General features: G+C 59.0%; 1 protein-coding gene across 7 annotated transcripts in view; it reads left to right on the forward strand.

The window, feature by feature from the left end:
- The window catches only part of ZNF532 (zinc finger protein 532), a 72,999-nt gene that overhangs the window by 23,981 nt on the left and 34,311 nt on the right, over positions 1–14,707 (forward strand). The window lies entirely within an intron of this gene.

Genomic DNA, 14,707 nt, shown 5'->3' on the forward strand with positions numbered 1-14,707 from the left:
GGGGAGGGCTCTCACCTGCCCCCCATCTGGGGTGCCCCGAGTGAAAACAGTCTGGCGCGGAGTCCGGTGGCATGGCTAGGGGGGCCTCATTTTATGCTCCCTTCCCGGAGAAGCCACTCAAATGTCTTAATTAGCAAATTGCAACTGGTGTGTTAAGAAGAAAGGGAAATGAAAATGAAGAAGTAGGAAAACAGGGGCTGGAGCAATAGCACAGTGGGGAGGGCGTTTTCCTAACACGCAGCTGACCCGGGTTCGGTTCCCAGCATCCCATATGGTCCCCTGAGCACCACCAGGAGTAATTCCTGAGTGCAGAGCCAGAAGTCAGCCCTGTGCATCGCCGGGTGTGACCCAAAAAAACAAAACAAAAAAAAGTAGGAAAACAATAGAGAAAAATCAATGAAACAGATTTTGTGAAATGTCAGCGAAATTGATAGATAAATCCCCAGTGATGAAGGAGAAAAAGGGGAAATAAAAGTAATGAGATGGAGCACCTCACGGTAGGAACCACCCCCCCTCACATTAGCCTCTCTGAGGGTGCTGCCAGGAAAGTAAACTCGGAAGCTTGGGTCTCTTCTGTGAGAAATGTGAACTCCCCAAATGTATCCATATGAAGAGTCCTAAAGTGATTTTTCCAAGTGAAGTAGCCCACACTTTATATTTTTAAAGTATCTTGTGCATTCATTTCAAGTGTGTTAAAAAAAATTTTTTTTTTAAGCCCATAAGTATTTGAGGACTCGATAAGTGGCAATGAATTCTTTCAACTGTCTCAAAAGCTCTTTATTCATCTCCGCCACGGGCCGCAGGGACGCCTTTCCCGTCGGCACTCAGCAGACGCGGTCACCTGCACCCGGGCCTCTGGGCTGCGTTTTCCTGCAGAATCCTGCAGACAGTGCTCGGGGCGTTTCTGTGAGACTCGTTTCTCGGGCGACTTCCGGGTTCTGGTTTTGGTGGTGCCGGCGGGGTTTGGGCCATCCCTGGCAGTGCTCAGAGCTCGCTCCTGGCTCTGTTCGTTTCTGGTGGTTCCCGGGCTACCCTGTAAAGTGCTGGGGGTTGGGCCTGGGTTGGCCGCAGGCAGGGCGGAGCCTTCCCTGATGGAGGGTCTTTCTGGTCCCCAGGATTCGCTCGCTCTCTCTCTCCAGCTTCTGCCGTTTTTTTTTTTTTTTTTTTTTTTTGCTTTTTGGGTCACACCTGGTGATGCACAGGGGTTACTCCTGGCTCTGCACTCAGGAATTACCCCTGGCGGTGCTCGGGGGACCATATGGGATGCTGGGATTTGAACCCGGGTCGGCCGCGTGCAAGGCAAACGCCCTACCTGCTGTGCTATCTCTCCGGCCCCCTCCAGCTTCTGCCTTTTTAATCTCAGTGTGTTCCGCGGGCCTGGGCTTATCTGGTCTGGAATGCCTTGACTCGTGGCTCTAGGTGTCTTATCTCTGGTTCCTGGAAGTTCTCTGCATGGTTTCTTCAAACAAGCTTCTGTTCTTTCTCTTTTTTCCGTTGGAACCCCGAAGATAGCAGTATTATTCCCCCTGATACTTGCCTCTAGTGCGTGTACTATACTCATTGGTTTAAATTCTCTTTGTCACTAGTTTACACCTCTTTATGTGTGTGTGGGGGAGAGCAGGCCACCCCTGGTGGTGCTCCGGGCTTCCTCCTGGCTCTGTGTTCGGGGATCACCCCTGGCTGTGCACTGGGGACCATAGGGCGTGCTGGGGATTGAGCCCAGGTTGGCCAAGTGCCCGCCTGCTGTACTATCTCTCCGGCCTGGTCTCTCCCCCCCCTTTTTTTTTTTTTTTGAGGAAGTGGGGGTGGGGAGTGGCGGGTGGCACATGTCCAGAGCATACTCCTGGCTCTGTGCTCAGGGATCACTCCTGGCGGGGCTTGTGGGACCATGTGGGGTGCTGGGGGGGATTGAACCTGGGTCGGCCGTGTACGAGATGAGGGTCCACCCACTGTACTCTCTCTCCACCGCCCTGTTCCCACCTCTCGACCTCGGATTTTCACCTTCTTCCACTTGATCGCTGAATCCCTCCCTAGCATCTTTTGTTTGCTTCCGGTCATGCTTGGGGGTGTCCGGGCTTACTCTCTGCTGGCTGGCCGTGGTCCAGGAAGTTTGGGTGGGGGGTGCTTTCCCCCCTGCAGGGCTGCACCGGGCTTGCAAGCGGTCAGACGGATCCTGGCAGCTCAGCTTGTAGGTAGCGGCAGTGGAAGGGGGAGGGGAAACACACGTTTGTCCCCCTTGATGTGCCCTCAGGGGCTGTAGAGGCTGGTCTGGTGTCCAGTGCTTGGTGTCCAGCAGGATCCGGGCAGCACCCCCGGAGAGCCCCTGCTTAGCCATGCAGATGCCCCGAGCACAACCAGGCGTGGCCCCCAGACAAAACAAAGGAAGCAAGGTGCTAAGGGTTGTGGGGGTGCTGGGTCTGCTCAGGTGAAGGTGTTACTGAGGATGCCGAGACAGGCTCTGGGCCCGAGCTGTTGCCCTCACACGCCCTGTGCCCCGACCCCGCGGAGCTGGTCTTCCCGGTGGCTTTCCCGGCTCCCCGGGGCTCCCGGAGGTGAAGGCTGGGTCTGCAGGACTGTGTGCACTTTGGATCCTGGGTGCGGCTCTTGGAGCCTGGTGGCCCGGTGTAGCCTCCAGTCAGCTCTCACGTGTGTCTGTCTGTGCTTCACGTTAGAGCCATGGGTGTTTTGTTTGTTTGTTTGTTTGCTTGCTCACCGGAGGCGAGTTCCGTCCTTTGAAACGTAGGCTCTGCTTTCCAAAGAGCGAGAGGCATATTCAGGGCGCGCTCCGGGCAGGCCGGGGTAGTCTGTTCCCCGGGCCCCAGAACCTGCGGCAAGTCAGCACATTGCTATTTTGGACGCTCGAGCAGGAGAAAGCGCCGGTCACGTGGGCTGCCGGCTGTCGCTTAATCTGGGGATGTTTGCTGCAGGTTTAGTCACGGGGTGATCCAGCGCCTCGTGTCCCCAGTGCTCTGGGTCGGGGACTCGGGGAGATGGATGCCGACATGAGGGTTCTGTCCTGAGCGCCGGGCAGGCTGGGGGCCGCCTTCCCTCCCGTGCGCGTGTGGGAGTGTCTGCGAGGGGGGGAGAGGAAACCCCTGGTGTGAGTCCCAAGGGAAAGCGCAGTGGCGTGGCGGGGGGGGGGACTTGAGCATTCTGGAGCATTTGGTGGCTGAGCTGTTTCCCCCAGGACTCGGGGAACGGAGAAACAGGGCCCCAGGCTGGTCGGTAGAAGGTTCATTTCTCTCTCCTCCCCGGCATGGTCCGATCTCTCCCCTCACAGCACAGTGGTCGTAGGTTTTTTTTTTTTTTTTGCTTTTTGGGTCACACCCAGCAATGCTCAGGGGTTACTCCTGGCTTTGCACTCAGGAATTACTCCTGGCAGTGCTTGGGGGACCATATGGGATGCCGGGGATCGAACCCGGGTCGGCCGAGTGCAAGGCAAATGCCCTACCCGCTGTGCTATTGCTCCGGCCCCTGTGGTTGTAGTTTTGGTCCTGGTCCCCGTCATCATAGTTCCCCCATGCTGGCCTCCTCGCAGGCGCCAGAGTCCTCTCTCCCCTTACCTGCTTCCTCTCGTGTGGCCCCGTAGTCCTCTGCTCCCGGTCACGGCTGTCATCTAGTCGTCCTTCTCGTCCTCAAAGACCCCAAAGTTCCAGAGTCTCCGAAGTCTCAGTCCTCCTCCCCTCTTCCCTTGCAGGAAACACGGAGGGTGGGGCACACAGGGGTGGGGTTGAACATTGTCTAACAGCCAGCAGAGGTAAAGCCCCTCCTTCAGGGGAAGTTCTAGGAGATCAACTCAAGGACAGAATCTCACCTGAGGGTTCAGCACTCCAGACGACTTGGAGATCCGCTCAAGGGATCCGCTCAAGGGCGGGATTCCACCCAGGGTGTGTTGCTTTCTCCTTTCCTCAGCTAGTGATCTATTTAAACAATCATAGTAAACTTCACTGTCACTGTCATCCCGTTGCTCATTGATTTGCTCAAGTGGGCACCAGTGACGTCTCCATTGTGAGACTTTTTACTGTTTTTGGCATATCGAATACGCCACGGGTAGCTTGCCAGGCTCTGCCATGCGGGCGGGATACTCTCGGCAGCTTGCCGGGCTCTCCGAGAGGGACGAAGGAATCAAACCCGGGTAGGCCGTGTGCAAGGCAAACACCCTACTCGCTGTGCTATTGCTCCAGCCCCATAGTAAACTTATTTCTTATAATGTTTCTAGTCATTTTGTGTGAACACAGTAAGAGATATATTAAGCTTAAAGGGTGACTCTTTCTGGGGACATCTTGTTATATATTCCAGACAATAGTCCTCAGGCCAGGTTAGTCTTTCCTAACCCCAGCAAGGTCCTTACTTGGTTACTTCTGTTTGGGTCATGACAGAGTTTGTCCTATGACCATGCCCTTAACCTATTATACTTATGGCGCTAAGCTTGTCTCCTTTTGATGCCAAGGTCGCTCACAGCTTGCCCTGGGTCCATCCAGTCCCTTCGTCGGGACCCTGCTTTTGGAGTGCTAGGAACTGAGGCTTAAGTCAAGTGAATATGGATGCCCAGGAGTAAATATTATTTTGGAGTCAATTAACACCCTTATTCCAAAGCATAGCATGAACTGTCGTCCTGTGTCTATACAAAAAGGACACTGCTAAATAAACTGTGCAAATAACATAAAGAAAAGAGAAAAGCAAGATAGGATTATTAGTGCTTGATGGGGTTGGGCATGCCTCAGGAGCACTGTTGTGGGAGTAACTCAATAAACCTAAGCTCCTGTGGGAGGGGCAAGGACAACCCAATGTCATCCAACACTCGAGGACTGCTGTTGTGGTCACCGTGTCCTCTTCCAAATCCTGGTCCCTCTCTGCAAGCCCTAGACCATGCTGCGCTGGCCTGAGATGCGGTTAGCCCCGCTTCCTGAGGAAGTGGCCGTGTGGCCGAGAGCCCGAGAGCACATGCCCTTTGGGTTTTCTTGGGCCAGGGAGGGGCTCAGACGGTGAAAGAGCCCTCTGCAGACAGGCTTGGTCACGTTTGATTGATTTGCCGTTGGTAGTGCTGGGGGTCGAACACGGGGCCTCATTGCAGATGCTCAGGGGTTACTCCTGGTTCTGCACTCCTGGTGGTGCTCGGGAGACCATCTGGGATGGCTGGGGTCAGACTCGGGTTGGCCACCTGTAAGGCCAGCGCCTTCCCTGCTGTGCAGTCCCTTGGCCCTGGAGGCTATTTGATTTGATTTCGCAGTTTTTAAAATCCGTCTATTTTAAGGTGCTGTGATTTGCAGTTCTGTTGAGGATCAGTACTTGCACCATCAACATTGTACTCAGCGCGCGAGTGTTGGCTGCCCCCCCCGCCCCGCCCACGTGCCAGAGTCCTCCCACCCTGCCCCTGCTCACTCCTGTCACTTTCCACCTTCCATCGCTCCCTTCCTAAGGATGCTCGCAGCCCACGTGTGAGAGAGATCGCTCTGCATCTGTCTGTCCCTCTCCTCCTGACTCACTGTGATCAGCGTGATCCCCTCAAGGTCTGCCCCACCGGTGCGAATTGCCTGGTTTCATCCCTCCTGCCCGCTGTGTGGGATTCCGTCGGATAAACATGCCGCGATTTCTCCATCCACCCGCTTGCAGCCAGGCGCTCAGGTTGTCCCCTGGCCTGGCTGTGTGTGCAGGGAACAGAGGTGTGCATAGATCCTCGAGGATTAATGGTTTTGTAGTTTGGGGAGCCAAGAAATGGTGTTGCAGGGTTGTATGGGAGTCCTGTTCTTACTTTTTCGAGAACTCTTGGAGGACTTTTTTTTTTTTTTCCTTCTTTTTTTTTTTTTTTTTTTTTGCCACACCCAGTGGTGCTCAGGGCTTACTCCTGACTCTTTAAAAGTGTTTATGGCTCATTCCTGGCAGGGCCCGGGGAACCGTATGTGATACTGGGGATTGAGCCCAGGTTGACAGAGTGCAAGGCAAGCACCTTGACCGTTGCCCGATCTCTGCAGCCTGTGATCCAAGACTTTAAAAAATTTTTTTTTCAAAAATTCATATTTTGTCTGTGGGGCCACACCGGGTGATGCTCAGGGGTAACTCCTGGCTCTGCACCCAGCAATCATTCATTCCTGGCGGGCTCGGAGGACCATAGAGGATGCTGGGGATCAAACCCAGGTTGTTGGCGTGCAAGGCAAGCGGCCTCCCCACTGTGCTATTGCTCCAGTCCATGACACAAGACTTTGTATCAAAGACCACTTCGTGTCTCCGAGGCCCGCGTGTAGTGTCCACTCTTCCTGTTGGCTGCCCCCTACCTTTCCTTCCGCGGCCTTCCCTGTCCTCCTCTCCCTCCAAGTAGGCCGATGGTGCCTGCCTTCCCTAAAACACTCTTTATAGCGGATGGCACCATTTTTATCACTTATTTCTTTTTGGGTTTGGGGGCCACACCTGGCAGCATTCGGGGCTTCTGGCTCGGTACTCGGGGATCACTCCTGATGCACAGGGGGCCGTATGCGGTGCTGGGGATCAAATCGGGGGTGACTGTGTGCCAGGCACGTGCCCGTGAAGCTCTGCCAAGAGCCGGGGTCCTTCAGGATGTTCCATGAAGGTTCTGGGTAGGCTCAGAGCTGTGTGGTGGGGCAGAGCATGCTTACACTGGGAGGGGAAAATGCTTGTGATGTCAGAGCCACGGCAAAGGCGGTTATCCTAGAACTGTGCGTCTGTAACCCGGTGCTTCTGCACACAGTGGCGGGCCACACCCGCGATGTCAGCGCTGACCTCTGGCCAGGCCCTCTGGGAACTTCCACTTTCTGTGGCTTCTGTTCTGGCTCTTGGTGTTGGGGTGGGGCCTTCGCCACTGTTGCAGCAGAAATGCCGGGAGGGCCAGGGGGACAGGGAGGTGCCCGGCTGCTCCCGCCTGGGGCCGGGGGGCTAGCTCACGCTCCTTCCCACAGGCCACCGGGCTTCTGACGGGGTCACGGTGCTCCCTCCCCTGAGATGGTGAATCTTAGACGCTCCAAGGCCATGGGGAGGGGCTGCCCTCTGGACAGCGACTGGCCATAGGAAGCCGGAGGGCGCCCGTCGTGGCCCTGTCCCTCCCCTCCCTGCCCCACTACTATAAAACACTGTGGCTTACAAAGTTCATGGTGATCAGTTACAGGCATTCGACATCCCACTCCACCAGGGTCACCTTCCCTCCATTTTCCAGCCACCCCCCGAGCCCGCCCCCATTAGCAGGCCCACGGTAATCTGTTTTATATTGCTTATTACCCCTGCACGGTTAGCGGGATAATCACGGGTTATTCCCATGGAAGATGATTCGCGAACATTGTTGTGTCTCACCATTGGCACATTAGGAACTGTCTGTGGGTTTACTAAGTCGGAAGTTATGCCTCTGTGTTAATGTTTTTGTTAGTCCAGATTGGTTGGCTTTTTTTTTTCTTCCTGTTTTGGGTCACACCCAGCAATGCCCAGGGGTTACTCCTGGCTCTGCACTCAGAAATTCCTCCTGGCGGTGCTTAGGGGACCCTATGGGATGCCGGGGATCGAAACCAGGTTGGCCGCGCGCAAGGGAAATGTCCTCCTACCCGCTGTACTACCCATCTGGCCCTTGGTTTTTTTTTGTTTGTTTGTTTTTGTTTTTTGCTTTTTGGGTCACACCCAGCGATGCACAGGGGTTACTCCTGGCTTTGCACTCAGGAATTACTCCTGGCGGTGCTCAGGGGACCATATGGGATGCTGGGAATCGAACCCGGGTGTCGGCCGCATGCAAGGCAAATGCCCTACCCGCTGTGCTATCGCTCCAGCCCCCCTTGGTTGTTTTTTAACGTAACATCTGATCCAAGCGGGTGCACTGCTGCTGGCCTGTGAGTGTCGTAGAGTTTGGGGATGTCAGTCTTCCGGAAGGATCTTCAGCAGCAGCCCTTGGGAAGCTCGCTCTGCGGCGTCAGGCTCCTTCCTGAGCGAAGACTGACCGGTGAGATGGAGAGTTTCACGAGAGGGCTGAGCTGGAGAGCTGCCCTCTGGAGTGGCCCCCTTTGGGAGAGCCCTGCCGCCCGCCCCCCTGCGCCTGAGGTTGCTGGTCACATCTGCGTTATCCTGGGTCGCCAGAGGGAGGAAGCCCCTGCTTCTGGCCCTGGACTCCGCCGCTCCGAGAGGTCCAGCTGTGGCCCAGCCGGGTCCGGGCAAGGTTGCTGACCTCCCCGCTCTGCCCCCCCTTCACTAGGGTAATCACATCACAAGTGACACTTTTTTTTTTTTTTTTTGGTCTTTTTGGGCCACACCCGGCAATGCTCAGGGGTCACTCCTGGCTCTGCACTCAGGAATGACTCCTGGAGGTGCTCGGGGATATGGGATGCCGGGGATCGAGCCTGGGTGGGCCGCATACAAGGCAGATGCCCTTCCCGCTGGACTGTAGCCCTGGCCCAGGTGACGCTCCTGACAGAATGTTTCCCCTTTTCCCGAAAGGTGTGAACACCTGAAAACAAGGTGCTTAGCCCAGTAAGTGTAGGCCCCGCCTGGCTGTTCCTTCCTCGTCCGCAGCTCCCTGCCCCTTCCCTGAGGACTTGCGTTCGCTTCTGTGCTGGCTGCTCCTGAGACTTCGCTTCCCTCAGGCCTGAATTGCCAGGCGCTGCGGCATCTTAGGGATGGAGCTGGCGTGCTCCGCCCGGGCGGGCGCTCTCGCTTTCTCGGCGGTTTCAGCCAGATGGATGTCCCGGATAGTTTCAGAATTCCCCGTGCCACGTGGTGATGGGGCCGTTGGTTACAGGACACGCCCGTGGGACTCTGTGGGAGCACTGTGTCATCAGCAACGCCCTGTGTCTCCCCCTCTCCCCTCCCCCACCCCTGTCCCTATGGGCTTTCCTTGGCCATCTGTCGCAAAGCTTTTCCCCGGGGAAGACAGCAACTCTTCTTTATGGTGTGCTTCTGAGATGCGTTTAGGGGCGAGAAGGGTCCTGGGGTCAAGTTGACCCTGGGGGTCGTTGGTACATTGGAATATTGAAGATCGCAGCAGTGGGGTGCAGGCAGGTAAAGGCGAGGAATCTAGCATCAGCTTCCAACTAGATAGGCCTAGTTAGACGTCTTTGTTCTCTCCACATGTCCACACGCTGCTCCTCTGGGGAGACAGTGATGGGGCAATAACCCTGCTGCGCCCAGGGGACCCTCCCTGGTTCAGCCTGTCCCCTGGTGGCCCTGCCCGGTCCCCTCCAATCCCTCCCTTCCCCAGCCCCGCCCCTCCAGCCCTGCCCACTACCAGCCCCGCCCACTCCTGACCCCGCCCACTCCTGACCCCGCCCACTCCTAGTCCCGCCCACTTCCAGTCCCGCCCCTCCAGCACTGCCCACTCCCAGCCGCACCTCTGACCTAGTCCCGCTTTTTCCCAGCCCTGCCCCTTCCTAGCCCTGCCCCTCTCCCCACACACACCCCTTTCCCAGCCACGCCTCCCCCCCCCCCCCCACACACACACTTTTGGGCATTTTTGTTTTGTTTTTCTTTCTGGGTCACACCCAGCAGTGCTCAGCACCTACTTCTGGCGCTCTGCACTCAGGGAACCACTCCTGGCGGGCTCCGGAGACTGTGTGGGATGCGGGGATCCCACCTGGGTTGGGCGGATGGAAGGCAAACATGTGCTCCACTGCATGATCCAGCCCCAGCACTGTAGCACTGTAGCACTGTCGTCCCATTGTTCATTGATTTGCTCAGGCGGGCACCAGTAACTTCTCCATTGTGAGACTTGTCGTCACCGTTTTTGGCATATCAAATACGCCACGGGGAGCTTGCCAGGCTCTGCCGTGTGGGCAGGATACTCTCTGTAGCTTCCCGGGCTACCGGGAATCGAACCCGCCGGCCGCGTGCAAGGCAAACGCCCTACCTGCTGTGCTGTCCCTCCAGCCCCAGCACCTTTTCTTATTTTCTTTTTCCCCCCATTTTTGTCTTAGGGCCGCATCCGGTGTGCACTCCTGGCTCTGCACTCAGGGATTTTTCCTGACGTGCTCAGGGGACCACATGGGGTGCCAGGGATCAACCCTGGGTCGGCCGTGGGCAAGGTGAACGCCCTCCGTGCTGTACCGTCCCTCAAGCCCCGTCGGGTGGCCGCTGACGAATTCCTGTGCCCCTCACAAGGGCCCCCCACAAGGATGAAAGCTACAGCAGTGTCTGTCTGGTGTGTCTGCCGGGAGTGGATGTGGCCAGCCGAGACCGCTCCTGTCTGGGTGGGCTCGGTGTGTCTGGGTGGGCTCGGTGCCCCTGCAGACGGGTCGCTGTGTCTTTGCCCTGCAGACAGGTACCGGTCACTGTGTCTTTGCCCTCCAAGGGGGTCTTGGGCCTCGGGTGCACATCCTGTACCAGAAGCCACCTCCGTCCTCCCAGTCTCCTTCCCAGACGTCTGGTAGGTGTCGTGGAGCTCTCGAGTGGAAAGGGCCGAGTGAAGTCAGCCGGGGATTCAGCTCCCGGCCCCCGGAGGCTTTGAACAGGAGGAAGGTGGATTAGGCCATCGGAAGATAAAACTCTAAGTCCGGAGAGGGACTCCCAGCTCTGGGAGGACCTTCCGTTTCAGATGGGGAGCCTGGCCCCGCAGAGACATGAAAGACCCCGAAGCTGGGGCCGAGACCCTTCAAAGGCCTTCAAAGGGCCAGGCCAGGGCTGGGGTTAAGCCTGGCTCGTCAGCCCTCCCCTTTGTTCTGGCTGTTCCTTCCCCCGAGGGCTTGAACAGGGGTGGCAGAGATTCTCAGGGTGGGTTGGGGTGGATTTTCTCTTTGAAATTGGTCGGGGTAGGGGCTGGTTGTGAACACTTCCTTCTACGGTTGCCCTGAGTTGGATGGGTCAGTTCAGTTGTTTCCAAATTAAACAAATAGTTTTTGCCGAGTCGATTTTTGGAATATGAATCCTGCAAAGGTTGTTGCCGGAGCCCTGAAAGCTTTTCTTCCCACCATCTCCTTCCCCATTTCCTTCCCCCAAAGACCTTGACATTGGGGAGAGGAGATCGGAAAAGAGAGAAGTGCCTTTAGAAGTCCTTTTTTGAGTTTTCACACAATCCGATATTGCAGGGGGAAAAAAAATGAGGCTGCACGGGGATTTTACTTAGATAACGCTTTCAGAGCAAGAATGGTGGTCGCACCCTTTGGCTGTGCAATGGGACTGCGGTGGGTTTGAGGTGGGGTTTGTGAGCACTGCTTTGTGCCTGTTTCCTGAGTCTGGAGAGAATGATTTCAAGTTGCTTCCATGGATGAGAGATAGTGAAGTTGGCATCACTGTTTGTTTGTTTTGGGCCACGCCCAGAGGTGCTGGGGCATTCGTGCTGGCTCTGTACCCATGAACTGCACCTGACAAGTGTTCGGGTGACCGTATGGGTTGCTGGAATTGAACCCTGGGCCACATGCCAGGCAGATGTGCTACCCACTGTCCTATTGCTTCCTGTCCCTGAAATTAACATTATCGTTGCGCTCTCGTTGGTCATGTATTTTGGTTGTGGGGCCACAGCCAGTGGCGCTAGGTTTATGCACGGCCCTGCACTCAGGGTCACTCCTGGTGGCCTCGGGGGGAAGCCTACGGTGTGCTGGGAGTCGAGCCTGGGTCTGCTGCGTGCAATCCTTACCCTCCGCACTGTTGCTCCGGCCCCTGTTGAGCTCTCTTGGAAAGAGTTTTTAATGTTTTGGTCAAAGAGAGACGTGTAGGCCGACTTGGAGAAGCCCAAGCCAGCTAGCCCCGAGCGCCTGCAGCTGTCAGCCCTGCTCTTCCGGTGCTGATGGTTTCTCCTCAGCGCGGGCCTCCGGACTCCCCCGGGCGGTGTGGGCGGGAAGGATGTCCGGGGTCAGCCTCATCCATCCTCCCCGCGTCCCCGGCCAGCCCTCGAGGAGTCATGGGGCTCGAGCGCCAGAGCCTTCCTTGGCCCGTTGTCTGAAACAGGGATCGTTCTGCCGGGCGCCCCCAGGCCTGCCTTTCCTGGGGCACGGCCTGGGGCGAGAGTACAAATGGGGACCAGAGGGCCGAATAGTTAAAGGGGGGGTCAGGAAACATCGAAAAGGGACATTTAAATATTTCAGAGGTGTTTACCATATGTTGAATATTTCAGAGGTTTCTCTCACGTGGGGGCCGTGGCCAGGCCCCCCACCTCACCCCCAGTGCCTAGAACCCCTTCCCACACCACCCTCAGGGGCCAGTTGGAGTCACCTGTGCCCCCCCTCCGCCCTGTAGTGCAGGCAGACAGACAGACAGGCTCTGGGCCTCCTCCTCACTCCTGGTCTCCTGGTCATGGGCTGGGGCAGGGCACGCCGGTCAGTCAGGGTGGGCTCCCGGCTCCCCCTCCCCCTGTAGTCCGGGCCAGCTTCACAGAGAGGACCCGAGCCCCGGCAGTCCAGTGGGCTGCCAAGAAAACTCCGTGTCTGTCTTGTGAAGGGCTGGTCCTCCTGGGCCTAGGGCAGAGACCCCCAGGTGGGGGACTTGGTGGGGGACTCGGTAGGGGGTGGGGGGTGGGGGGCCTGCCCGTGCACGGCCGAGTGGGCAGGGGTCTGCCCTGCTGCCCTCACTGAGGCTTGGGCCTTGCCGTTCTTGCTACGGGCCAGAAGCTGGGGCCTGACGCTGGCCCCGGCTGGACCTTTGTCATTGGATGGCGAGACGCAGCCGTGAAGGAGGGACGGGAGACGGAGTGCAGCGGTGACCCGGCTCCTCGAGAGCCAGAGCAGGTGCTGGGCTGGGCTTTGGTTCTTGGGGGGAGTTTGGGCCACCCCGAGTGGGGGGTGCTCAGGGCTTCCTGCTGGCTCAGCGCTCAGGAATTACGCCTAGCAAGAGTCGGGGGGGGGGGGGAACCTGCGGGGTGCCAGGGATCGAACCCAGGTTGGCTGTGTGCGGGGCAGTCGCCTTCCCCGCCCGTTTCTCTTTCGTTCCTGAAGCTCCGACGGCACGGGGCGGCCTGCTCCAGCCTTTCCCTGGGGACAGGGTCCGTGGGTTTGGGGACCAAGTAAGTCCTTGCCGTGTGCTGTCAGGCCTGCCGGCCGGGGCCAGGATTCCTGCCCAGGGTTCCGGCATCGATTTCTGCTGCCGAGTTCCCCGTTCTCCCGCCTCCACCCCCCTCCCCCGGCACCCCTTCCCCCGTGTCGCTGCGTCCTGCTGTCGTCCCGTGGCCAGCCTCCACACCTGCTGGCCTCTTTGTCCTCGGCGCTGTGTGTTTGGGGGGTTTCTCATGTTGGCGGCCTCCTTCACGTCACCTGCTGGCCCTGCCCGAGAGGGGTCCTGCTCCCCTACCTACAGATATGCCCGTCCATATCTTTCCCGGGCGCCTTGATTTCTCTTACACCCTGTGAAATGTCTCGGGCTCGGACGGATGCATACAGGGGCCAGGACAAGAGGCCCCGTCAGGCCCACGGGAGGTGCAGCGAGCTCGTTCCTCCGGTCAGCCCGGGTTCTTGCTGGGGGTCAGGGGAGGCGGTCGCCGGAGGACCGGCTGGCCTGGCCCTGCCGGTGTGTGTCTGGGCCGCAGGAAAGTGGGAGGTGGACACGCGGGGCTGAGTGCCGAGGGGTCCCGGTTAAGGTCGGGTAGCTGGAGTGAGCCTGGGGAGGACCGAGGGGAGGCCAGCTGGGCTGGAGGAAGGAAGGGTGGGCGAGGCCAGCCCGCAGGGCTCGCCCTGGAGTTGGCTGCCCAGGGGGGGAGGCGTGGCATGGGGAGGGGGAGGGCCCGGGCCAGCTCGGCAGCAGCCCGGGTGGGCCTCAGCCCCGGGGGAGGGCCGCCGCGGCTGCCTGGAGGTGTCCGGGCAGCTGGCGAGGGAGGCAGTGTGGGAACGCGCAAGGCACGTCCTTGCTGGCCTCCCAGCGTGACCTCTGAGGGCCCGGTGCTGGGGTGGCCGTAGGGAGAGGGGCGCGGAGGTAGGAGGCCGGAGCTCCCGGAAGAGGCTCTGGGCGCGGGCAGGAGGGGCCGGGAAGGGCCACGGGGGGCCTCCCTGGCCCGCCTGCAGGCGGCAGGAGAGGAGGAGGAGGGCAGGGCAGGGCCGGCTTCCCCGAGACGCGCCGGCTCTGGGTTCCTCTCCCTGGGCACGGTTTGGACTCTGCTTCCCTGCACGGCCTTTCTGTGGGGGTTCACTGACGGGCGGGTGTGGGGCCCCCCGGGCAGGCGGGGCGCTCAGGAGCCCTTCCTGGCGGGCCTCGGGGCGACCACGCAGAGCCAGGGATGAAGATCGGGGCTCCTGCCCACCCCCGCTCCCCAGAACTCGGGCCCCAGGCCTCGGCGCTGTCTCTCCCTGCCCTGCCCCCCGGCCATGCTGAGCAGGGAACAGTAGGTGATTCATCAGAGAAGCCCAGCACGCCCCGGGCCAGGGCTCTGTGTGGGGCCCGCGGGCACCGCCAGAGCTGGGGAGGCCCTCGGGGTCGGAGCAGTTGTGCCCGCGGCTGCCCGCGGCGTGCCTGGTGCCCTGCGGAGGTCATCATTGGCGTCTGGACAGGCCAGCGCTGTCCCTGGACGCCTGCCGTGTGGGCGCGGGGCCTTGGGCGGGCGGCTGAGTCTTGGGAGACGCTGTGGTAGCTCCGTGTCTCGTTTGCTTGGTTGGTTCTGGGACCTGCACCCGGCGGTGCTCAGGGATCACTCCCGGCGGGTGCCGGCGTGGCCGTGGAGTGCCTCGTCCCTCCAGCCCCGTTTAGCTTCCCCCAAGGCTGCCCTCGCCGGAGACGCGCCTCCCTGTGTGTGTCTGTGCGTTGGTGTTGCTGTGAGGAAGCCCAGGGCCCCGCGGGGCACGGGCCCCAGTGTCCTCGGTCCCCCTCGCCC

Source organism: Sorex araneus, chromosome 2, assembly GCF_027595985.1.
Source record: "Sorex araneus isolate mSorAra2 chromosome 2, mSorAra2.pri, whole genome shotgun sequence".
Taxonomy (NCBI): domain Eukaryota; kingdom Metazoa; phylum Chordata; class Mammalia; order Eulipotyphla; family Soricidae; genus Sorex; species Sorex araneus.